The 26,380-nt window shown below is 36.4% G+C and overlaps 1 protein-coding gene across 1 annotated transcript in view; it reads left to right on the top strand.

Moving 5' to 3' along the window:
• Positions 1-26,380, top strand: part of CAMKMT (calmodulin-lysine N-methyltransferase) — a 202,955-nt gene that overhangs the window by 91,548 nt on the left and 85,027 nt on the right. The gene's annotated exons all lie outside the window — the stretch shown is intronic.

Genomic DNA, 26,380 nt, shown 5'->3' with positions numbered 1-26,380 from the left:
CTAAAGGGGGAATGGTGCCCCCCCCCCCCCCGTAGGAGGCTGAGTTAGACAGACAGCAAAACTGGCCAGAGAGATTCCATTCCATATATCTACCTAAGCTCTTCCCTTCTCTTCTGTCCATGGCTGGCATCGGGGAGGACTCCACCCATCCATCACCGTCAACCCTTAGGCTCGAGCTGTCCTGACCCTCATCACTCTGTGCTCTCTCCAGCAGCTCCGGAATTTCTTGGGACTGTTCCCAGCTCAGGAGATGCTGTGGGAGTTACTGGGGGTGGGGGGGAGCGAGAGCCTTTTGCTCACATCTGAACATATTTGTATATAATTGTATATATTTTCTTTTATCATTAGTGTTTAATTAAAGCTGTGTAGTTTAGTTTTCAATCCAGCCAAGTCTCTCTCTTTTTCTCTCTCTCCTTCCCTACCTGGGTGGGTCGGGGAGGGGATCAAGAGCATTGTTGTCAAACCTGAGTCAAACGGTGACAATTGTAATTTTAATTTTCTTGCTAATCATGCCAAATTGTGTGATTTACTGCTAATTCTGTATCACAGGAGACATTTTTAGAATTATCTGAATGTATTTGTATCTGAATTAATATCTAATTTCTTTTTTTGGCATGTTGTAACTTTTTCATTAAACTTTTCCTGCTAAAAGTAGGACTTCAGTAGCCCAAAAACTTTAGCTAGGGACATGCTTATGTCCAGACCAGTTCTAGTAGCTACTAAATGATCAAGCATCTTTACCAATTTGAATCATTTTCTTCACGTGCTGTATATATGTGAGTACAGCATTCTTCAAAGGTATGTTCTTATGTCTTTGGCAGCATTATAGGATGTATCAAACTGCTTGCAGGTAGATGCAGAAATTGTGCACTGTATTGCCAAAAAAAAAACAACCCAACCCAAAACATTAACAATACTTCCCATTCCTAGTCAGATTTCTGGCTAGTGCAACCCAACATTGGCTGTTGTCTTTTTTGTCCCATGAAAAAACTGCAGACTTCCTTAATTTATTGTATCATACCAAATTAAGATGTTTGTCATAAAATCTGCTGTCAAAGACAAACATTAGTGCACATCATTTCTTGTGATATATTAAGTTTAGCATCATGTGACCATAGAAATATTTTTGCCCAGCAAATATTGCAAGGGTTCTGTGGTAAAATAATGAGCCTTAGAAGTTGCCCTTTTATTTCAAACCTTTTAATAGTTGTTTTGTTTTAAGAATTGCTTTATTTTGCAAGTATAATAGTCTGTAATAGTCTTCTTTATGACAAGATAGTTCAATTTTTTTTAATACTACATGTTTAGTATTAGGATTTTACTTGTCTGATTAACACAGAAAAAAGGAAGCTTTTCCCTTATGACTGTAAGTGTCATTAGTTATTATCACAATTTTGTCATAGATCTTTTTTAGTTCCAAGTTTATTTTGAGCAGATGGGAGGAAGATATCATGTCAACTACCAAATATTTATGTATTTTTGAACATTAATTATGTTTGAGAAATAGTAGCGTGAGGATGAACACAACTGCAAGCAAAATGATTAAGCATGGATTATTCATCTAGCATTTATGATAATATTTTCCCAATGTTTTCAGAAGGATTCTGTCTGAATAAGAGCAAAATGAAAACAAAGAAAATCCTAAATGGCATGATAATATCTGTTATATGTAATATGTAATTTATATGTTTATTATATGTTATATCTGACAATAACTTTGCAGTTGGTAGCCATTTTAGATTTTGCTTTCTTTTTATTTTTCCTTGCTATTTTTGTGAGGTGGTACCTGCTCCTTCATAGACCTGAGACCTTCTGATAGGTTCATTCTTCACAGTATAACATATTTTGCAGTTACTCTTAAAGCTCCTGTAGCCTATAGCTTTAAGAGCTTATTTGTTAGTTTTGCCTAGTCTTCATGTATTTACACAATTTTGATAAGAATGCAGGTTTTTTGAACATAATAAGAAAATCAGTTAGACATGAAATTCACACAGGGGATATAAAAAAATTGCAAGTAAATTGTAAATCCTGAAGACGATCTTTGGAACACTTCCCACCATTACAAATGTAATGCTAGAGGAACAACGTGCACTGTGATGTGATTTGGCCCAATTACTCATTTGAACTCTTTCACTTAAAAAGTAATGTAAGTATGCTATGTGTATAGTAAGTGTTAATTCGTGGCATTTGCTACTTATGCAGCTAAACAAAAATTCTAGCTTCACAAGAAATGTTGGCAGGAAGTGTCTTTTTTTGTGGCAATTTTCATAGAAGGAAAACATGGTGAAACCTTACACTATATGAAACAAATTCAACATCTATTAGAGAGGCTGGAAAAGTTCACTTGAAAGAGAAGTTATAAAGACTTAATCTGTAGGAGTTAGGTGCTCCTTTATTCTAAGAGTCCTGAGACGTTAAATCAGAGATGATACCCCATTACTAATAGTGAGAGACTAGGAGAATGGAAGTGCTATGCATCAGGGTTGAGAAAAGCAGATTGAAGGGGCTTGGTCAGGTCTTTATCTAGGCTGTGTGGGATTATGACTGAAGCAAGATACTGGAATGCCTGGCCCAAATTAGATTTGCAATGGCTATGACGTGAGGTTATTTTAGATATAATTGCTCAAAAAAGACAAATCCAGAAATCTATTTGGAAAAAAGGGAAGCAAGTAGGTATGTGGCACAGCTATGTAGGGATGATAATTAAGTTTGTGTCAGTGGATGCTGTTGCTCAAGTTCTAAGCACATAGGAGTAAAATGAGAAGTTGAGGTGGTCCACTGTCAAATTCCACCAAAAGTTAGGGGACACTGAGGCAAGAAAAGGAGTGGTAGAGAGCAAACTTGCAAAAGCTGACAGGAAAGAAGATTTTTAAGGGACTGTGGTGTTTGGTGTTCAGTGTGACTGGCAAGTTAAAAAGCTTGAGAAAAGAGTGTTGGGTTTAAGCTTTGGCAGGAAGGTAGCTGAAAATAGTGTGAATCACTTTGGTACGGTCAAGATGGAAGACTGTGATTTGTGAAGTGTCAGAGGAAGGAAATCCTAGGGAATAATTTTGCCTCATTTATTCACTGATCTTAGATGTGAAATAGAGAGATGCGATGGAGCAGTCATGGAAAGGCAAGTGGGGTCCAGTGTTAAAATCCTATAGTGCAAACAAGGGGGGGAAATTATAAGAATTAAAATTAAACATACATTTTCAACAACGTACTGCTCTTCCTTCATCCTTACTTCATCTAAAAAGGTTTTACAATTTCATCTCTTTATTATTATTTCATAATTTCACCATTATTATTTGGAACACCATTCTTAAAAAAACACAATCTAAGTATTCTGACTGTCCTTGTTAATTTAGTGTAATGTAACATGCATTCCCAGAGCACCTAAAAACCATGTGCTACTTAAGAAATCTTTGTAAAGACAGTGTCTGTGTGTGTGATAATTTTCATGGAAAGAAAACATTACCTATATGCTGAAATTGTGAACTTTGTGACATTCTGAAGTCTTTGAGAATTCTGTCATCTTCAGCAAGTGGCAGACACGGCATTCAAGTGCCTGTAATTGACCAATGCAGCTGTTGACATCTGACACACAGTTGACTGAATGACCCGGAATGTTACGTGGGTAGGTAGTACATGAAATCCTTATTTAAAGCTTTCTCTAGTAACTGGAATGGCTGTGACATGAGGCTAAACCACAGATAACTGACTTCTTAAAAAATACAACCAGAAATCTGACCCTCTAGAAAGGTCTGTATTGTATACAGTATTATCCATTAACTTCAAGATGTGTCTTGCTTTTGTTCAGAGTATTGTGTCATTAGATTTTTTTACTTTTTTTTTTTTTTAAGTTACAGATACATGATTGGAATTGTATTTCACAGCTACATCTTGCTACATGGATGAATGACAAGATGGGTTGAACCTTAGTCTTTATCTTTTTTTTTTTTTTTTCTTTCTTCATTTTTCCTTCTGGATTGAAATGATGCATTGCTATACAGAATGTCTCCCTGAATGTCACCCTGCACTTATAATGTGAAATAGAGCTGCTAATAGAAGTATGAGAAATTAGAGGTAGAAAAAACTTACAGCTTCATTAGCTTCAAGCACCTGACAGTACATCAGGGTTCTGAATTGTTCAGGAAGAAAGTTACTCGGATAGGATTAGAGATGATGTAATAAATAAAAATGACTGAACAAGGCATTTGTAGCTTAAAATTGTAGGAAGTCTGCGTCGAACTTTAATATGATACAGGAAAAGGTAGCTTACATCAGCTTTATGAATAATCTTAGTAGTTCATGAGCACTTTCATCAATACTTCTTACATACTTTGTGTTGTCAGCGTTTCAATAAAATACTTCTAGAGAACTTTAACATGACTAAATGTTATTAATTTCTTGCCTTTTTGCTAGGAAGTATTTCGAACCTGACATTCAGGTTTGCTCCTTTGAAATTTATCTTCTTACATGCAAAAATTAACAGGCATTAAAGAGTGAGTTTTGTGAAGAGTATTTCAAATTAATTTTCTCTCCAACCTTGTCAATACACTATGCTTAGAATTAGTAGCTATCTTCATAGACTGCAACTGTTCCTTAGTATTTTGTACTTCAGATTTTATTCTATGCCATACAGGACAATAGCATCTATATAGGGATCTGTTGCAAGGTGTGACCCATACTTTGTGAAGAATTAACATAGATTCTTTTCAGCTGATTTTCTTAAATTGATTAAATTTCATTTTAATTTTGGGAGTCAGTACTAATCTGCCTTTCTTTTTGATCTTGTTTTAATTTAGAGTAAAATTGAAATCAGAATAGGTCTAATTTTAATACTTACATTGTAAGTGAGAGAGAGTAAAAAGACTTACAGCTCTAGCAGCTTTAATTTTTTTGTGTGTGTGATGTTTTTTCATTTAGTTAAGTTCAAGCTTCATTTTAATGTAAATTGAAACCTCCAAATTTCATTATCATTATTGAAGGCTGTTTATTCAGTTTCTGGTGGGGAAAAAAAAAAAAAGTCTCCTTGCTGTCATCATAATATGAATGATCAAGAAGAGTAATTGTAACATTTCTTTTAGGAATCCTGCCCTCAGTAAGCCCATAGGATTTGTTTACCCTCTCTTACCAAGAAACATTTGTACCCATATGTTGAGATGGCAGCATGCCTCCCTCACTAGATACTATGCCAGTTTCAATAGGATATAGATGCCAAACAGTATTTAAATAAGGAACTAGCATAATGCTGAAAATACCATCTGTTCTGTAAAATTTCCCTTTTTCTATGACAGGATTGCCACACTGAACTTCTATGTGTTATTCACATTTTTGATACACAGTAATGAAATTTGAATACCTGAACAGCTGAAATGTCTGGGCATCCATGATACCTACAGTTTAATCTAAAAATGCAGAAGCTTTACATTGTATGTTTGGAAGCCTTTTTTTGAAACATGGATCATCAAAATACAGTAGTGTATACAGAAATATGAAGCAACTGATGGATGATAGTGGCTCTGAGTTAGATTTATCAGCCCCCAAAAGATAAGTATTAACTATTATTATGCTTCTTCTCATGGGTAGATGTACAGAGACCATTATGTTCAAAATTTCAATATTGATTCTTTCAGTGAGTTTCATACGTGTCAGCTCTAAGGGCGAGATCTGTTCTCTCCGGATTTCTTGCTTATGGACTACATTAATCTTAAAGTTGCAAGGTGGCTAAGGTTCAATTCCTGTACAAGCTACTGATTAGGAATCTTCATAATGAATCAAACAATTGATTTGAAATCTCCCATTTCTCACTCTGGTCATATTCATAAACGCTTTTTTTTATAACGCTATAATTCCATTTGGTGATCTCTGAAAAACTGCATGTTTCCCAACAAGCGTCTGTGTATATATATATAAAGATGTACATGAATACAACAATATGGCATTTTCTAGAAAATACTGACTTTTGTGAATGGTGACAGATGTCTGTATTAAAACAGATTGAATGTGATTGATCCCAAACTGAAAATAGTTGCTCTGACAAATGCGTGTTTCTTCTAAAGAGCGTGGTGTCAAAGAACATTTCTTGTAACTCTCTTGGGTGTGAGAGACTTTGATCATCTTCATTTCAGAAAGGGCAGAAATATACTTGGTATAACATAATTTTGCAAGTTCCATGATTATTTTTTTTTTCCTGATAAATATGAATCTCATTGAAAAAATTGGTTTCTGAGGGACCTATTAGATTATTCTTGTTGAGTTTCATGGATGGTATAATACAATGCACCGTTCCTGGAATTGTTTTTGGAAATATGAAAGCATTGTATTTAAAATAATTAAAACTAATTAGTTTTAGTAACTACTTTAAATTACTTAAAATGAGCCAAACAATAAGAAAACCAGATTAAATACAAATTGAGCATATTTAATCTACTGTATCTGTTCCACTTGAATCAGTTCTCTCATGTCTGTTTTCAGTTTGAAAAAGTACATAATTTACATTGTTTATTCCCTGCTTCCCTGATGTTTGGTAAATTTCATGACTAGATTTTCATCGAAGAAAACAGGTTTGCATGAATAGTCACATGGAGTTTTCACATATTCAAACTATGTAATACCTGTTGCCCTACAGTGGTAGATTAGGAAATGGTTTTGTGTTTTGTTTTGTGGTCTCTTGAGATCTTATAGATTTCACTAAAATATATATTTGTGTTCCACTGTTCCAAATTTTTTCTTCATGTGTCTTGTCTTCTTCATTCTATTGTCACAGCAAACCTTAATTTTGCCTTTTCATTTATTCTACACCTATAGCTGAGCTTTTTCCAAAGGCCAGCAGAAATCAAGTGATTTCTGTTGACCCTGATGGAGGACTTGGGACCCTGGCTCTGTCTCTGCCTGTAACTATCACGTGTTGGTTGTAATAGCTGTAGATATCTGCATCCAAGAGAAAGGTATATGAAGGCAGTAATGTTAGGCACTGTTTGACAACTGTCTCGCTCTTTCTTGCTTCTCTGCATGTCTGGAAAACACACCGTATGTTGCTTACTTCATCAGGTGCACTCTCTGCTGGGTAAAAAAAACTGGCTGGCTAGCTGAGCCCAGAGAGTTGTAGTGAATGGGTCTGCATTCAGCTGGTGGCCAGTCACCAGCAGTGTCCCCCAGGGCACAGTTTTGGGTCCAGTCTTGTTCAATGTCTTTGTTAATGTTCTAGATGAGGGAATTAAGTGCTTCCTAAGTAAGTCTGCAGATGACACTAAGCTGGGTGGAAGTGTCAATTTGCTTGAGGGCAGGAAGGCTCTGCAGAGAGACCTGGGCAGACTGGATTGATGGCCTAAAGCCAATTGTATGAGGTTTAACAAGGCCAAGTGCTGGCTCCTGCAATTCAGTCACAACAACCCCAGGCAATGCTAAAGGCTTGGGGATGAGTAGTTGGAAATCTGCATGGTGGAGAAGGACCTGGGGGTGCTGGTTGACAGCCAACTTAACATGAGCCAGCAGTGTGCCCAGGTGGCCAAGAATGCCAACAGCATCCTGGGCTGCATCAGGAGCAGTGTGGCCAGCAGGAGCAGAGAAGTGATTGTGCCCCTGTACTCAGCACTGGTGAGGCCACACTGAGTACTGTGTTCAGTTCTGGGCCCCTCAGTACAAGAAAGATGTTGAGTTGCTGGAGCGTGTCCAGAGAAAAGCTACCAAGCTGGTGAAAGGTCTGGAGAGTAAGTCTTATGAGGAGAGGCTGAGGGAACTGGGATTGTTTAGTCTGAAGAAGAAGAGGCTGAGGGGAGACCTCATTGGTCTCAACAACTACTTGAAAAAGGTTGTAGGGAAGTGGGAGTTGGCCTCTTCTCTCATGTAAATAATGACAGAACGAGACAAAGTGGCCTGAAGTTGTGCCAGGGGAGGTTTAGACTGGATATTAGAAATAATTTCTTTACTGAAAGAGTGGTTGGAGACTGGAAAAGGCTGCCCAGGGAGGCGACGGAGTCACCAGCCCTGGAAGTGTTTAAAAGAAATATATATGTGGTGCTTAGGGACATGATTTAAACACTGAACAGGTAGATTAGGTTATGGTTGATGGATTTAGGTTATGGTTGGACTTGATGGTCTTCAAGGTTTTTTTGAACCAGAATGATTCTGTGATTTTCTATGAAGCCATTTGTTTTTCTACATTGAAGGCTATGTATATGTTTTAATAGGATTTTATATATATATATATATATGTAGGCATAAAACATTAAAAAATGAAAGTAAACATGACTCTTACCTACAAAGCAGGATATATAAGTGCCAAATAATATTTTTTTTTTTTTGGAGGAGATATGGTTCTTCTTGAGGAAAGTAAATGTATTGATTAAGTATTTCCCTTGTTACACAATTACATACTTAAGTAGTATGGAGTAGATTAATTATGTGTTGCAGTAGATTCACTGAGTAAGATAGTGAATGAGGTTGGAAGGGACTTCTAGAGGTCATCTTATCCAGTCTCCCTGCTCATCATAGAATGGAAGGGACCTGTAAGGATCATCAGCTTCTCACAGGATGCTATGACTCTGGGGAGACTGTTCCAATGACCAACCACCCACTCAGTGAAGAACGTTTTCCTAACATCGAATCCAAACTTCCCCTGATGCACCTTCATTCAATTTCCTTGTGTCCTGCCTCTGGACACTAGAAGTGGGGAGATCAGCACCTCCCTCTCCACTGAACCACTTGAGGAATTGTAGATCTTGTGAGGTCACATTTCAGCCTTGTATAAGCTGAACAAAGGAAATTACCTCAGCCACTCCTTGTAAGTCTTTCCCTTGAGACCTTTCACCGTCTTGGTTGCTCTCCTCTGGACACACTCTCCTTCTTATACTGAGATGCCTAAAACTGCACGTGGTAATTGAAGTGGGGCCACACCAGTGCAGTGCAGAGTGGGACAATCACCTCCCTTGACTGGCTGGCTATGCTGTGCTTCACACACCCCAGGACACAGGTGGCAACTTTGGGCTGCCAGGGCACACTGTTGACTCATATTCAACTTGCTATCAACCCACACCCCCAATCTCTTTCTGTGAGGCTGCTCTCCAGTCTCTTGCCCCCCAATTTGTGTGTAAAACCACGATTACACTGGCCCAGGTGGAGAATACAGCACGTGCTCTTGTTAAATTTCATACGGTTGGTGACTGCTTAGCTTTCTAGTCTATCCAGACCTCTCTGTAAGGCCTCTTTACCCTTGAAGGAGTCTACAGATCTTCCTAATTTGGTATTATTGGCAAACAATGTACATCCGATTCCTGCATCCAAATAATTTATACAAATGTTAAAGAGCACTGTCCCTAAAACTGGACCCTGGGGAACCCCACTATTGACTGGCCACCAGCCTGATGTAATCCCAGTTTCTGTAATTTTTTGAACCTAACTTGTCAGCCAGTTGTTCACCCACCAGGGCCACCCAGCATCAGTTGGCCAGGACCACGTCCAGATGGCTTTTGAACATCTCCGAGGATGGATGCTTCACAGCCTCCCTGGCAACCTGTTCCAGTGCTTCATCTCCCTTACAGTAAAAAAGTGTTTCCTGATGTTCAAGAGGAAGCTCTGTGTTTCAGTTTGCACCCATTGCCTCTTGTCCTGGCACTGGGCACCCTGAAAAGAGCCTGGTTCCAGCTGCTTTGAACCCTCCCTTCATGTATTGGTATACACTGATGAGATTCTTCCCCCTGAGCAGGCTAAACAGTCCCACCTCTCTGAGCCTTTCCTCATAGGAGAGATGCTCCAAGCTCTTAATGGTCTTAGTGGCCTTTTGCTGGACTCTCTCCATTATGTTCATGTGTGTTTTGTTCTGGGGAGCCTGGAACACTACTCCAGGTGGACACAGTAATTCAGGTGTGGCCTCACCAGCAGAAGGATCACCTCCGTTAACCTACTGACAGCACTTCTAATTCAGCCCAGGATACCATTAGACACCTTTGTTGCAAGGATACATCACTGGCTCATGTTCTGTATAGTATCAGATGTTGAGAAATCTTTTCCAGCTACATCTTTGAAACAAAACTGGTTTTATGAAGAAGTTGAGCATGAAATATTACACTCTCAAAGTCAGTGGAAGCTTTGTGTGACATGTTGATTCAAATTCACAAGCAAATCCTCAAGGCTTCCCACATCCCTTCCAAACAGCAGAGGAAAACTGAAAATTAAAGTAAAACAAGATGTCGTCTTCTGCTGGTAGGTCTGCTTCTTCTCAGAGCTGTAAAATGTCTTGAGTACCTAATTGGCCTAATTGGCTTGTCTGTTTGGTAAGAATAAACCTAAAATTAAGAATTGCCATAATTGGTTTTTTTCCATAATTTGTATTAGAAGTTAGGCTGCTCTGGTTTTCATGTAGCACTATAGAGATAATAGGGACTGTTACAGTTGCAGTTGTTTATGTAATTTGCAAATACTGATCAACTTTCACTCTGCATGCTCTCAGAAATTGCTAGCAAGGAGCTACTGTTGAAAGAAAAGAAACAAAAAAGGTTTTAAAAAGAGCTTAAATTGTAATAAAAAGATAAATTAATAAAATATCCTAATTCATAGAGAAACCAGCTAACAAAATAATTGATAATTTTTGCCTTTGCTGACTGAGTTTCTCTGTGTAATGAAATTTATTTTCTTTTTTTATTATAGGTCACTGTTTATCTGGGGATTTTAGTTTGTTAAGGATTATTCCTTTATAAAGTATTATTCTGATAGATTCTGTTGTAAAATCAAGACCACAGAGATGCTGCACTGTGAAGTTTTTTTTTTTTAACTGGATTACTCCCATATCAGGTATTTGGTAGAAGTCAATGTATTTAGAAACAAGTATCACCCTTATAAGTAATGTTTGTTTCCCCAGTATAATGAAGCCCACTTAAATAAATACCTGATATAAAAATAATCCTGTTAAAACTGAACAAATTAACTCTACACCAGTCTCTCAGAGTTCTATAAGACCCTGACTGATAAATCTTGATTAATGAGTAATCCTGTTAAATGAATAAAATTTGTTGTGCTAAATAGAGAAGTAAATCACAATCGTGGTCAGACCTGTTATAGTAAAGTTACAGATTAATAAATCATCTGGGTTGATAATTTATGACAAAGGATTATGACATTCTTTTTTCTTTAGTAACAATAAGCTTTTTATAGAAACAGTTTCAATTATTACTTATTTTTAAAAAGACATTAAAAGGATTTATATACATATCATGTAACAGTGGAAATATTAATAACAAATAATTAGACATACTTGTATGGGAGTAAAGCACTATTCTTTTAAAATTGAATGTTTTCTTATTTCTATTCCATTGCATCTGACTTCTGAAAATTCTAACATCTTTTTGGTTTTATGTAATCCTAAAAATATTACTGTAGCAATTAACCTTTTACCCAATGACATTAGATCATCAGGCTCAACATTTTTAAAATGAACATAGGTATTTTAATGCACATTAGAAATCTTGTTCATGTGTTAAAGGACACATTAACATGTCTTTTATCCTTTTGGGATTTAGTCTGGGAGTTTTTCCTATCAAAACCAAACCCAAAATATATATATTTTTAAAAAATCTATTTCATATATATGAAAGAGTCCATGGAAAAACTAGCAAATCATTAGTTGTGAAAGCTCATTACTATAGATCAAACCAAAATAAAGTAATAGAATAAGAGCCTGTTCTAGTAAGAACATATGACTGTAAACAGCTTTTGCCACAGTGTTCCTACTAGACTAAACCAAGTGTCTTGCTGACACAACATTCCTGTCATGGCAGTTGTTCACATGAAAAGGCACCAAATGAGCACAGACAAAATGAATAAAACAACACAGGGGTCAGGTTGTGTATGGTACTGAGAGGAGAGGAGGGTTGAGAAGGTTTTGGATGTCATCAGTCTATCTTTGAGCTTCTTTACTGGAGAAGCAATTAGACTATCAGCCTCAAGATATCTGGAGCTGCCAAGGGCCCATGTGGCTCCAGGCTTAAGAACAAAAAGCAGTTAAATCTTTAGTAGACTCTTCCTTTTGTTACTTGTCCGAACTGGAATGACCATATTGTCCTTTCCTGAAGACCAGTTTTAAGATTTCACATCATTAGTCTCTTTTACATATGTAAAGATACTTAAGAGATAAAATCTGAATGAGTAGAAAGGTGGATTTGCATAATGATGTAGAACTGCCACTTGATTTACTTGTGTGTCTTCATTAACAAGGCTTTTTAAAGTAGAAGAAAGTGCAAAGAAAGGTGGTTTTATCTGCACAGAAATGATCAAAATATACCTCCTGTTCAGATAGAAATGCAATTTATAGTTAGGCTTATGAAAAACACAGTTTTAACATGTAATTCATTTGTCCTCTCCCCATAAAGATTTTTCTTTCTTTTGTTTTTAAAAAATGTTTCTAGGTTTATATTTCTTATACAAACAAAAAAATTCATATTGGAATACATAGAGTACAATTTCAGCCCTTTCTCCATGAATGGATTAATAGAAAAAAACCTAAATATAAAATGTGTCTAAGGTAAGTTACCTTTTTGAAGGGGATTATTTGATTCTAGGAAACAAACTAGTATAGATTTTAAGTCTGAAGGTCATCATAACTAACCTGAAATTAAGCAAAAGGCAGATTTTCTGTCATCTGGGAAAAGGATGTTTTCTGCAGCTCTGGCCAGAAATGGTTGACTCACTTCCTGAATTTCCATGAGTTTCAATTTCCCTGAGTTTCTTCTCAGCTTTTCTTCTCTTTGGACTATTTGGTAACTTCCAATTCATGCTTGATTACAATAAACCTGGGTGACTTGGTCTGTTACAAGTCTTGTACTTATGAACATATGTACTTACATATGAATGGAGAAAATACAGGCAAGGAAATTAATTTTGATTATGTGTAGGAATAAGGGAAGAAACTATTTCTATTAATTTCCACTTCAGTTCCAGAATTCTTTGGACTAGGTTGGTAATTATCACAAATTTTCCACTGTCCACTCTCTATTTGCTGTTTAAACCTGATACCAGATCAATACCAGGTATTTGTTATATTACCTTCCTATGTTCTTACATCATCTTCCATTTTAACATAAATAGTAACTTCTATATTATGTTGGGCATTCTGACAAGCTCTTTAAGAAATTATAATTTTAAAACTTGGGGAACAGTGCGATTATGTAGGAGACTGTATGTACTCACAAGTTTAGTAATTAGAACTGGAATTTTTGAGACCCTGAAGAAATACTGTTATTTGTCACCTTGGGCTTCTTCTGAAAAACTTGACATAAGTAATTCAACCCAGTCATCTTCAATAATCTTGTTGGAATTCTCTTTTAATTTGCTATTAACAATGGAGGAGTTATAATGTAATAAATGTAATGTCTTATAAATACTTATGTCTTATAAATACTGAGTGGCATTATTAAAAGCTTCTCCCATCAGATACAAACTTAGACTGTTACTATAATTAGGAAGTTCAGATGAAAGTGTTTGAATGATCATAGTCATTTAGCAAGACAACCAGAACCTAGGTTAACTAGGCCTGCTGAAACTATTTTCTCTTAATCTTTACATGCATAAATGTTTCTGACTTTGCCTGCTGACTCATGTGCTCAGTCATTGAGACTATTGCCTTTTGGTTTTCTAAGTTTGTACTGTAGGGTCTGTATTACTTATTTTAACAATGGAGAAATTAACTGACTTGATTTACATTGTGAGCAATGACCAAAATATCACAGATCACAGAAAGCAGTGCTGAGAGGGAACTAGAGAGATCATGTCAGGATGAACAGAAGGAGATTTGACTCTGTGTACTCTGTGTAAACTATTCCTGGCACGTATTTTTCTGGGCTGTTCTTGAAGTTCTACTTTGATGGAAATTCTCCAGCTTCTTCATCACTTAAAATGCTTTCCTGATTTCTGTCTTAACTCTCCCTTGCACCAGGTTAAGATCACTCCTGGCAGGTCACATGGTCATATAAAGAGATCAGGTTAGTCAAGCATGACCCCCTTTCATAAAGCTGTGCTGGCTGGCCCTGGTCCCCTGGCTGCCTTGCACTTGCCATGTGAGCTCACTCAAGATGAGTCTCTCCATGATCTTTCCTGGTACTGAGGTCAGGCTGACAGGCCTGTAGTTTCCCAGATCCTCCTACCAGCTCTTCTTGTAGATGGGCATCACATTAACCAGTCTCCAGTCATTCATATGGTAGTCCACCCAGGTGGTTCTGCTTGAAGAAAAGGTGTTCATAATGTTGACAGACATGAAGAGTGACCCCTCAGGAAGTCAACTGGTATATTTTCACTTGCAATTTTTAAAATAATTTCTAATACTGCAGTTGAAGATATTTACCTGGATTAATAAAGTATTATCAACTTAAAAAAAGAAAGTCATTTAAGTACATATTACATCTAGTTCAAGCATAAATTGCATCACAGTTGTTTCACTTAGAAGTCATTGACTTAAGAAAGTCAACTAAATATGGTTTGTGGGTATGCTTCTATGAGTAAGATCAAGGGATACAGAGAAAACCACTTGACTATATTTACACAACTGGAAGGCAAAACAAACTTCCTTTTTCATTCTGCAAATTAAATTGAGAAAGTTATGGATAAATGTAGATCTGAGGTTCAGGTAGGACAGAAGGAAAAACAGTATAAATCAACTAACCAGAAGGATCAATGATGAAGACTTTTAACTCTTTGATGCCAGAATTTGCCAACACTTGTTTGTCAACAGCTGTGTTATATTAGATATTTTTAAAGGGTTATTGCAAATTTAATCTTTTGTTTTCTAACAGAAATAAAATAAAATTTGGTACAATGTCTGAAGTGATTCAGAAATTGAAGTGGCACAGAAGGCTATCACTGTTATTTTTTTTTAAAAAAAACAAACAACACGTTATCAGCTACTATTTATACACTAAAAATTTATGGCCAGATTACTGTGAAAGGTTTTGGTACCCAAATGTACAAAATAGTATAATAATGTTCTGTTCTTTTTGGATCAAATTTGTTAGGCAGAATGTCAGATGAGTCATTTTGTTCATGTCAGATATCTGAAAATAATGGAAAGATGCCAAAGTAAAAGCCCAGTAATCCATGCACTGGTGTAATGGAGCAAATGAAATGCAAAGCTCTTGCACAGGTCCAATTTTAGCACCAAATGCTTACCTGTCAGTCAGCAAAATTGTCCCTGAATAAAAATGAGCCCATCTGAGAGGGAAAGTATTTTAATATACATCAAATTCTTTGAATCTCTTGTGAGGTAGAAGATGTTCTGAGAAGGAAATGCTGAAAGGGAAATCTTATTTCAAGCTAGTTCAAATCACACATGTATTGCTGACTCTGAAAGGTTTGGGTTTATCCTTATTGTTTGGTATCTCTAGCACTTTGGATAGTCGAGTGATTTCCCTTAGGCTACGGCAAATAACGGCCAATCAGTGATTTAAAAGTTTTAGACAGGTAACTTGCAGACTTTTGAAAGCATCTGTGTTTTGTCTGTGGAAGACCTCATTAAAACTTTAATTCGTGAAATGCCGACATCAGAGATATCTTTGCCAATATCATGGTTCTGATTTGCTCTCACTGAAATGTTTTCAAAGACCTCTGCAGCTGCGTGTGCTTTTGCCTTTAAAGTGGCCGTTGGGAGAACATGTTTTGCTACTGAGATGTCTTCCTGCAGGCTTAAACATAAAATATTTAACATAGTATTTGTCTTACGCAGCTTCAGAGCTGGGGCTGCCACAGCTCTACATGCTCTCATTTTATGAACTCTTGATTTTCTTCACATTTCAATAGCGTGTTCCAGGAGGGTTTCTCTACACTGAGGGTGCGAGAGGCTAACTGGAGTCAGTGTAGCCATTCCATTGTCAGTCAGTCAGGACTAGTTCTCTTAAAGGCTAATGTATTGAGAATGACCCAGCACTTCAGGAATGAAAAAAAATGAAATGTGTGGTATCAAAAGTGATAATAAATATATCGAACAAAGCTGTGTATACTTTTGGCTTATGACTAGTTGAAGTGCAGATTAAAAGCTCTGAAACTATGCATGTGAAACAAAGAGCACAATGCTGAATTCATTTTAATCCTCAGGTTTAAATGGGCGTGCCTTCTACTTCTGGGTCTAGAAATAATCATACTTGTATCAATCTATATTGTATGACTTCTGTAAGCTGTGAAAATAGTATTTTTCGCTAAATTGTCACTTATTATTGTTCATTTGTGGCCACTAACATAGAAAAATGTCACAGCTACAATGTTAGAAGAATAGGGACAATTTGATGTTTTCTTCTGATGCTGTTTGTTGATATCTAGACCACTGCAGCTTGATTGCCTAACATTAAACCTATAATAACAGTGCAATCATAGCAGTATCATCATGAATGTCGTTACAATAGAAGCAACATTTACACGGCTTCAGAATGGTAATTATCAAACTTTTTGTCATGAAGCGCTTATTTGCTAGCATTGATCTGCCCCGGTCAGTTGTTAGCTCTTCTCATCTGAGGTGTATTGATTGTATAATCAGTAGATAGAGGCTGCGGGCAGATGAAATTCAGTGTTGTTGGGCAAATTATTGTCTGCTTGCCTGTTGACCTGGACCCTGCTGGTTGTACCTTAGACAGCGGTGGGATTATTACTCATTTCAGTGACCCTACTCTGACAGAGAACTCCATATTATTATAAAAGATAAATGGCATCCTTCTTTGCTGTGGATATGGTTGAATGCAGGTGTCAGTGTATAGTGAAACTGAAAATCTTGTGCAGCATTGTTCCTTGACTTCAGGGTTTGCTTTTTTTCCTTATAAATACATGTAAAAATATTGTAGAGCCGCAACACGTTTCATGCCATATACAGCATAAATTTACAGGCATATGAGGCGTAAATGTGGTGTTTTACATTGGTCATGCAAGAGTTCTACTTGATGTAGATCAAACACAACTTTTGGTTATTGCCATCTGATAAGAAGTAGGACCAAACTAATCACTGCTTCTAAATACATGCTTTTAAACCTCAGGCAAATAGCCCACTCCTGTGTTGAGTGATTTTCTAAACTCTTCTCTCTCTCTTTTTTTCTTTCTTTTGTTTTGTTTTCCTTACCTCTAGCATCACTATGAAGAATCTAAGGAATAATATGTGTAAATGTGTATGAGAGAGACACAAGTTATTAGTTACTAGAACTTGATGAAGTATCCCTTTAGTAAATCTGCTATGTGGTGTTCATATTAGGACTTTTATAACGGCAAAGGTTATTAGTGTACACAGCTTTTAAGAAGGAGATTTGCATTGTGATTATTACCAGAGGGAAAGCCCTCCTGATTCGAATGACAAGAGGGGATGTAGAAACCATGAATACTTCTACATCCCTCAGTAAAGCCAGCTGTGTTTGGCTAATGTACTCTGCTCTCTGATGGTGACTGTGCCATTGTATTGTAAAGGTCAGTCATTACCTGTGCATTGTATTTAAACCACCTGCTCACAGCAAGTAATTGTACTTGGATGACCAGCAGTTTTATAATATTAATTGCCCTGAATCCTGCTGAAACCATGATAAGAATACTGAGCACTCACACAGCAATTTACAACTTCAAAGTGCTGTAAAAACATTAGCTAATTATTGTTACACAGGAAAATCCATAGATGGTTCTATATAGCCCTGAATATACATCGCATGACATTAATTGTCAGAAACAATGGATCTACCTTTAAGAAAAAATGAAAGAATGCAAATGGTTTGGTGGAAATGCACAATGATGGTACAACTGTAATCTCTAGAATAATTACTCATGAAAGGGAGCTTTTGCAAAGCAACATTATATTTAAACTAGATGACATAATGTTTTTGAAATTAAAATACAAGGAAAAAAGATAATGTGAAACCTGCGTGAGTTGCTCTGTAGATGCATATCAAGTACACATATATTGTTGGCATAGAAATTAAATACTATGTCAGATGAGAAATAAAGCAAAATGTAGAAAGAAGAATGGTAAGCATCTCTGGGGAAGGATGGTTTGTCTAGCAAAGAGAAAACCTGTATATCAGACACTACTTTAAAATAGTTAGAAACTATGGTATGGAGTGAAGAAAGTAAATATGGTTGTCATCCAAACATAGAGGTTTATATGTGCTTTTGGATGGTTTTTTTGATAAATATATAGTTCCTCCAAGAATACATAAACATACATTATTTGCAAGAGTAATAATAGTAGCCAGTGGCTTATCAGGAAAAATGAAGTTCATTTTTCAAGATACAGCTCTTATAAATCATTACATAAGAAAAAGGCAATTCTTAGCTGGTAACTTAGTGGACTAATGAGAAAGGAGGGTAGCAGCCTTATTAATCTATTATTTCTCTTCTTTAGCAGTGATGCTGACTGAGATATACTTCTGCAGCATATTCTTCTGCCAGGGGTTCATCTTTCTGTGGTTGAAGGCATATTTTGATACAGCACATCTCTGCCACATTGGCTCAGGCTTACGTGAAAACCAGGTTTGAGAAGGACCTTTGAGAAAGTCTGGAGAATCATGAGATATGAAAGGTAAAATCGGAGACAGGTTAAGTTGCTGAAACTGCTGAAGGATTAAAGAGGAAGAGACAATGACTCAGTAGCATCAAGGATTCAAGTAACGCTGAAGTTTCCCTGCCAGACTTGGTATCTGCCTGGCTAGCAATAGTTCAACAGGTGTCTCAAAGAAGATGTTGAGCAAATTAATTCATAGAATGGTAGCTTGTAAGTCCTTGTTGGCAGGTAGCCAAATCCCTGATTTTTAGGCTCTCTCTGTATTTGGTCTCCAAATTGAGATCTGGTCCGCTTGGTTCCATGAAGACTGCTTTTGAAGATGGCAAAACATTTTTATTTTTCACAGGAATCTTCAGAGTACAAAGTAGTATGAGTTAGCTGTGTTCAGTACAAAGCATTAACAGTTTTTGTCTCATTTTTTACAGGAGGTGGATATCCTAGCAGAAGATATATTCTAACATGGAAAAGTTACACTTTTTGTGGAATATTTTAGAGGCCTTTCTAATCCCATAGAGATTCACTCATCTAGATTACATTGATTTTGATATGTTGATATCTCAGCTGTTTCTAGACTTAAAAATCCAAATCATCTTGTGGAAAAATCTTACTTGCAGACCTGGTAGTAAAGCTGTAGTAAGACTCTTCAGATATGATAACACTGGAAAAAAAAAAAATCTTAACATGATGATTCCTGTTTTTCATCTCTCTTGTATTTTTGTGAAGATAAGCAGTTTAGAAAGGATTATTAGATGTTTCCTCTGAAAAAAATTAATGAAATACTAGCAAAATATATAACTTAATTTTTTGCTTGTGGCAGACCATGAAAAATGTGAAGAAGCTACTGTTTCAATATCACCAATATGACATCAATTAAGTCAGAACATGAATCTGTTTTACTATATTATTTTTCTTCTCCATATAGGAATAACTGTCAGATTTCTTAAGCAAGTGCAACAAAATATAATCACAAGTTGATTTATATACTCAGTGATCTAGTAACATTATCTTAGCAAAGATAATAAAAGCAAAAATTACCAGAACTTCCTTGCTAGGAAAGTATTAGGAAACTCAGTGCCCTCTAAAGATGTATAATAGAACCATAGAATCATAGAATATGCCGGGTGGAAAGGACCCATCAGGATCATTGATTCCAACTCCTGTCCCTGTGTAGGGCACCCCAACAATCACCCCATGTACCTGAGAGCATCATCCAAATGCTTAGTGGTATCTCAATTAGAATATTAGAAGTTACAACTTTGAAGACAGTCTAATATTTTTTTTCACTTAAATTGTCTAATTTCTATAACAATATGGTGTTTTTTTTTAAAAAGTAAAAAATCTATCAAGTGCTCTTTCCTTTTGAATTTAATAATTTGATTTTTTGATGGTCTGCAGATTCTTCTTAAAAATAACAGTTGTTGTCATTACAGCCCTTAGTGAGAGTACTGTAACTGTTGAGTGAATCCATTAATCTAATTTCTTTTCCCTACTGTATGTTGCATTAACAAGCTTCATAGTTTCATCCTGTGGCTGCCTGGTTGCTTCATTTAAAGCAAGGAGGCAGTGCAGGTAGAGGGAAGCAGAACAGGATGCAGCTTTGACAGTAGCTCACAGTTACTTTGAATAAGGTTTTGCATGAGGCCATGATCTCACAGTTCTGTGTGTAAATCCGGTATATCTAGGATAGAAATAATTGATGGGTTAATGTGTTACATTTTATTATTCAAAGCCTTGTTAGCTTTCTTGTACTGTAAATATTTCATCTAGACTAATTATAATAAAAAACAGATTACTTTTTTTTCCACTGTGACATGATGGGTATCAAGAAAATTAGAGAGGGTGGTAAAAAAGAAGATGGTGGTAAAAGTACAATCAAAAAAGTCTTCAGACTGAGTTTTGCATTTTGCTGGCACCAGAGAACTGTATCAATTAAAATACTATTTAAGTGATTTGCTCATAGTGGTCTATTAGATTACTTTTTGATGATGTAAAGTAAGTAGAATGTTCTCTCATGTTTTGATGGAGTCCATCATCAAATACTTTGATTTCAAAAGTCTATTTAAAGGTTTTAGGTTTGACAAGATGTAAGTCACATAACTAATCTCTTGACAGTATGAAGCATGGGAAAAAAGCCCTCAAATCCTCTCAGAGTACTTGTGGAATTTTAGTAACCATTATTTTTATGCCTTTTGACATATTCTCAAGTTTTGCTGTATTTTAAACTCAGACTTATTGTCTTATGAAGATAGCTTTAGCCAATGACTATTACAGCTCATTGCAATACTAAATAGAGACTTCTGTAGCCCTGTAACATGACAGAAAGTTAAATCAGCTCTAGATAGTCAGTCTGAACAGATTGAATTAGACACTTATTATTTGATTAACCAACAAAATAAATCATACAAATTGGGATTTTTTTGTTTGCAGTCTCCCCCTCCCTGACTTAGTTATTATTTCACCTGTACTGCATTCTGGTTTCCTTTACCAAAAATGAGCATTTGAAAAATAAAAAGTCTATAAAAGGCATCATGATAACACATCACAGCTGTCTCAGGAGATTGCTGAGCTGCATTTTGTTGGAGGTTGTGCGTCTTTTTGGGGAAATGCCTGGGTTTACCTTATTTTTTTCTCTTGGGATTTATTTTTTTTTTTTTCTGGTACTGGAAACAAGCTGCTTGTGTAGACAGACCTTTGGTCTGACCCAGAGTGACCACTGAGTCAGAGACAACCAGAACCTGACATATCTAAAGTACACAAAATCATGAGTATTCTGTGGTAGCTGCTTTGCTATTTTTTCCCCGTGTTTTCTTTCAAATACGTTTAATTTCTCCTGATAAAATGTAAAGGTGAAACACAAACCATGTACATCTATAGAGCTTCCTTCCATTTAAGTCTAACAACACTGTAAAAGGTTAGCGCTTTCCCTGGATATTTAGATGCTTTTGCTGGGTGGACCAATTTGGTTTTCATGTACTTCAACACTCCCATATTTATCACTGCATGTACTAGTATGACACAGGTAACAGTTTCATCTAATTGAAGAGAGTGCATTAATACTCGGGAAGGTAATTGGCATTTGTGAGAAAAAAGCTTGATAAAGCATTTCTAAATTATAACTTAAATATTAGCTGCCAAGTCTTGAGTATCACCTACTCTCTTTCATTTTCTTATATAAGAAGGACCCAACCATTGAATTCTTTGTAACAGGAGAATGTAAATAGTTTTGTGGCTGTTTTTCCTGCTCTGCACAAGGAGACCTGTTTTGCTGAGGTTTTTATTTGTGTGGTATTAAAAAGATGACCACAGCAGCAGTCCATCCGACTGTCACAACAGTGACACTGTTCTAAAGTCTTTTAAATGTAGCTGATGCCTTTCTTTATGATACCCTATAAGCAAAGATTTTACTAATATGTGAGTTGATTGCTTTTGTGAATTCCAACTTAAAGGTTTTCTAAGAGTGTCACTATCAAGTTGAAACATTTCAGCTTTACTCATCCTTTCACCTATCAGTACATCATACCAACAGAAAGCTGAAGGATCATTTTCCCTTTTTCTCATATCTGCTTAACTGCTTAATCCTTCCTGTGATTCCAGAGAGCACCACTGTGAAAGCTCTTTATTGTGTATCGTGGCACTGAACTGCACATCAGAAAGGGTCAGGGCTCTGCCAGTGGCTGACTGTACCTGGTCAAGACTCCTTGTTAGGCTATATTGACAGACTTGTTTGGATCCACCAACTGTTTTACATAAGGTTTTGAAAGGAATGGAAGAGTCCTAGACATCACATCTAAGCAGCTATTATATTATTGATAAGTTAGGTTAAAGCTGCTTAAACAAAGCTGGGGAAGGAGAAAAGGAATTACTTCTGGTATTTGTAAATCAAGAACAAGGAGACATCCCTAATGAAGCCAGCAGACAGCACAGAATGAAGCCTTAGAATTTATTGACAGAATATATTTTTGAAGCCTGAAAATGAGTATCAATTCAAAGCATGATTTTGAATCTGTAGAAGATAAATCTATCAGGAATCACTAGTGACTACAAGCTGTGGATGAGGAAGACCTTATGCCAGTTTATTGCAATTTTTGCCTGATACAGGAATGAATATCGTTGTGTACTCATTCTGGTTTTATACTATTGCACTGATTAGATAGTAATGGCTAGTATCACAAACTAGATAGTCTAGATGAGTCTTTGGTGTGATGCAGTCCAGATGTTCTTTTGTATATTATATACTTTATATATTATTTATAATAGTGGTCTGGAACAACTTGGAAGGCTTCATTCTGCCCTATAAACCTGTATTTCACATAACAATTACATGGTTTGTCTTGGTGGTTTTTTTCTTCCTAGAAACGTGTTCCTATGATATCAGATTGAAATGTTACTATCTCTCAATTTCATTGCATATCCTTTTGTTCTTGTATTACTAGGAATGATTAATAGAAGCTTATGATAAACGTTATCTATATAATTCATTATGTTGTGCACTTCTGTCAAGTCCTCACTTGTTTCTCTCATCTCTCAAATATGCACTCTGAGTCATTTTGCTCTCTCTTCAGGAGAGGATTTTTATTTCTGATTTTTCTTATTGTCACATCCTAGACTCTTCTAATTATTTTAATTCAGTGTTTACCAATACAAACTTCACAAAAGGAAACTTCAAAAATATTACTAGGATAGTTAACCTTGATCAAACAAGATAGAAGAACAAATATGCAATATTCAAATATGATTAATCATTAAGGACCTTTGAAATTCTACTACTTTAAGAATACATGACTCGGAGAGTGTTCTTTATGGTACTGAAATCAAAGTAGAACACAAAAATCTTGGGTAGAACACTGTGTGAGTTACTGTGTCGATATTATGTAGAAGAAAAAGAAAACCTGATTCTAGATTTAAGTCTTCTCAATAGGAAGACATCTGCAGAGGAGGAATAGGGAGCTCATGCAAATAAGAAACTTTGATCTGCACATACCAAAATCAGTATAGTGAGGGTCTTAAACAATTGGAACAGTTTTGGGACTCTGCATTTTCTTAAAGCAGATTACGAGGAATGACTTTGTTTTTTTCTTACAATTTCACTGCAGTCATAACAGAGGTAACGTCAGGACAATAGCCATAATAAAACATATCACAAAAGTCCAGTGTTTGCTTCAGCATGTCTATGTTTTGGCTGCATCCAAACATACCTATTTTGAAAATATTGTGTTAAATTTTAGTAATATTTTTTTTTTTGTGAATAAAATAAGGCCAAATTCTGCTTCTGGTTGCGGCTTAAAAAGTTCCTGTGTAAGGAATTATATACTGTGGAGATATTCTACCTCTGCACTGGCATAACTGATTGCACAAGTTGACCTCACAGACAGTCATTTGTTTGGAATACAAAGCATGTAATCTATAAAATAAGCTACACGGAAGCTTTATTTAAGTAGATCTACACCTGCTGCTATGTAGAACTATCTTTCCAGCAAGATGGGAGAGCTCTCATGTTTGTCTTTGGCTCTGTCCTATTCTGAGGTAGACAATTGTGGACACCTTATGTCACAGCATCAAACATTGCATGATGCAGTTCAGGGCCTTGTTCCTCACTTTTTCTCTCCAGTCCCAATGCCAACTTGAATCACATATAGCAGGACCTTTTAAGAAATAACTGCAGCACTGCCTGTATTCCACTGACAGAATTTTCCTACTGCTGGAATTTGGACTTTGAGGAGCCCTTTAAACATAAAATAGTGAGAGTATAGAAACAGAATGAGAATTTAAACAGTTTTAAGTGGTATACTTCACTGCATAGTGATTGTTTCCTCTAGCATTTTTTATATCTGACTATCATAGGGGAATGTTATTTGGAATTTTTCTATTGGTTGAGTTGTTTTGGAATTAGTTAAAGGAAAACCTGTTTTGGGTTTGAAGGGGTTTTTTTTCTTCTTGCCAAGTAGGAGGTTTTGGATTATTGTTCCTCCATTTTATAAAAAAGCCATACTTTTGTGCTGTGGAGAGAGATTTCTCTAGCTGGTTTTGGAAAAGCCATTTGCTCAAGTAAGGACCTGGGTGTTAAAACACTTCTGTGTTATGTAGTAGCCAAACTTTAGGGCCAAGACCCTCTCTAGAAAAGAGGGAGGGGTTTGAGGCCCTGGGAGGAAAGCTCAATTAATTGAGCGAGACACCTGAAGTAACAAAATCTACCTATTTATATACTAGCTAGGGTGGTATAGAGGGTAGGAGTCTGAGATGGATCTCAGCCCCACTGCTGGGCTGCTGTCCTCTCAGAACACCAAGCAGAACCTTGGGCTGCCTGTGTGTCAGTGTTCTTCTGCTCTCAGCAAACGTCTGAAATCCACTGACTAGCCCAGAACTTATTACAGGTGTAGGGGTTTGTGTTGCAGAGGCAGTAGTCTAGATTGTGAAACACACACACAAAATGGTCTTTCAGTGGTTTTATATTTTATATTTGTTGTTTTTTGTTGTTGTTTTTTTTGTTGTATTTTTGTGGTTTTTTTATATTTGCTCTATTTTTGGGAAATTAAGTGTTTACAAAATCTAGTGTTTAAAAGCTGAGAAATGAGGCAATTCCATTTGCTTGTTAGATATCATCTCAGCATTTCAGGCTTATATACTATTAGAGTACTATTTTTATTTATCTACATATATATTATGTTTTTACCACAAAACTCCTCTCTCTTTCAGTGTATTTCAGTGAATGAGCAGCTATTCATGTTTTCTGTTATTCTTATTGGGCAATATGTGACCCACATGTGGTGTTCACATTCAATCATTACATTGAATTCAAAACTATTAATTTCTCCATAGGCTTTCTTTCCATTGTAGCTATCATTAGCATCTGAATGCCTCACAAACCGTAATTAATTAATTTTCACAAAGCCCCTGTGAGGTGAGATGACATTATTAAAAGAGGAATAAGCCACAGAGAAAAGTGCCAGCCTATATTTTGAATGCCTGAGTTGACATGTGTAAGGTGTGTTTTTTTAAGCTACTTAGCGTTCCACAACACTTTATTTGTTCTTTGTCTAGCTTCCTCTTATTTAGCTACAAGTGCCAAGCAACTTTGCAAATCAGGCCACAGATTACCTTACGAGTGAGAGGTATTCACTGTGAAGCAGAACTAGAAGTAATATAATTTGCCAAGTATCATATCACAAAGACACCATCCAGTGTTTGCAAATGGCATCTATGTACCTTAACCTTCCATTTACTTACTATAGTTTCCTTCATCAGTAGCTACACACCTTCAAGCATCTTCAGAAAGACATCCTATGGACATTAGTGTTCCTCCGCACAGATAAGGCTTGATGAGGCTCAAGGGCCTTAAGTTCCCTAGTGTAATATGTTAGTAGCCTAACACAATTCTGGCTTCCCAACATGGAGAAGAAAATACCAGTTAATTAATAGCATGAAAATGATATGTGTTTAACTGGTAAATATCAAGAGTTTCTCGCAGGCAGGAGCCAGGCTGGCCGCTTCTGGCTGCTGGAAATAGATGTGTGAAATGAAAAACCATAGTGCAACAGGAACAGTTACAGAGATAATTTGTTTCCTTCCCATATCAGTCTTCAGATGTCTCTTACTCATTCTCTCACAAATAAATAAACGCTTTATCAGAAGAAGAGTGATTTTCGGTGTAGTCTACTGACAATTTTGTGTAGTTGGAAAAGATGAAGAGATTCTATGTTGTCTTCTGCTGAAAGCACAGCAGAACAAGGGCAGTTGACTCTGCCCACTGAACTGGCATGTAACTGGAAGGGGTCATTGAACTGAACTTACTGTGCAGTTCTTGTTAGGGTCTAATATATAGATACACATTTAGGATATTCTGTAGACAATGCATGCATTTTATTATGTGTAATAAAAGCATTTGTCTTAATT

The sequence above is a fragment of the Chaetura pelagica genome, unplaced genomic scaffold, assembly GCF_000747805.2.
Source record: "Chaetura pelagica isolate M959 unplaced genomic scaffold, ChaPel_1.0 scaffold13, whole genome shotgun sequence".
NCBI lineage: Eukaryota > Metazoa > Chordata > Aves > Apodiformes > Apodidae > Chaetura > Chaetura pelagica.
This window is presented reverse-complemented; position numbering and strand designations above follow the sequence as displayed.